The following is a 725-nucleotide window of genomic DNA, read 5'->3' on the forward strand; positions in this document are numbered from 1 at the left end:
ATACGTCTCTCTCTGACTGCAGTTCAATTACTCATTACCTACACACACGTTGTCCCGTCACGTTGTGACCATCCTATATATACCAGACTACCCCCAATCTAGTAAATGCTAGGGCATTCACGAAGGAACAGGATATTTCTAGAAAGCAGGTGGCGTGACACTAGTCACGTGACCTCGCTGACGCAACAACTCTATCTGACTCACGGTTTTACTAGAAGAAGAGGGTGATCAATATGGTTGAACAATTTTATGAAATGTTGAACAAGACAATTATAATACACTGTTGCTATTTATGTATTTACATCATACTTAATATTGAAATCAAACTCTACATAATCATATATTTTCTGTATAAATTGTTGTTCACATTACTTTACCTAGAGTTTTTGTATGTCACTGAATTGAAAAGTGAGTTAAAAATCAACCTGTGAAATGTATGAGATTTACGATTTAATTATAACGATACAACAGATTATATTTATAAGTACTCAAATAGTAACAGAGTTAGCTGTTTCTTATTAGTGTTGATAAGCTGGTTACAAGTTCAGACATATCCTAATTTTTAATATCTGTCTATAACAAAGAGTCTAAAATTCAGTCAATTCTGGGTAACATTTCAAACATAAATATTCTGTCCCTTTCACTGCTATTAATCAAACTCATGCTGTTCTTCTACATGGAATAAAGAAAGAAGAACCAGCCTTTAAATGTAAGTATATCACAAC

The sequence above is a fragment of the Limulus polyphemus genome, unplaced genomic scaffold, assembly GCF_000517525.1.
Source record: "Limulus polyphemus unplaced genomic scaffold, Limulus_polyphemus-2.1.2 Scaffold4436, whole genome shotgun sequence".
Lineage (NCBI taxonomy): Eukaryota > Metazoa > Arthropoda > Merostomata > Xiphosura > Limulidae > Limulus > Limulus polyphemus.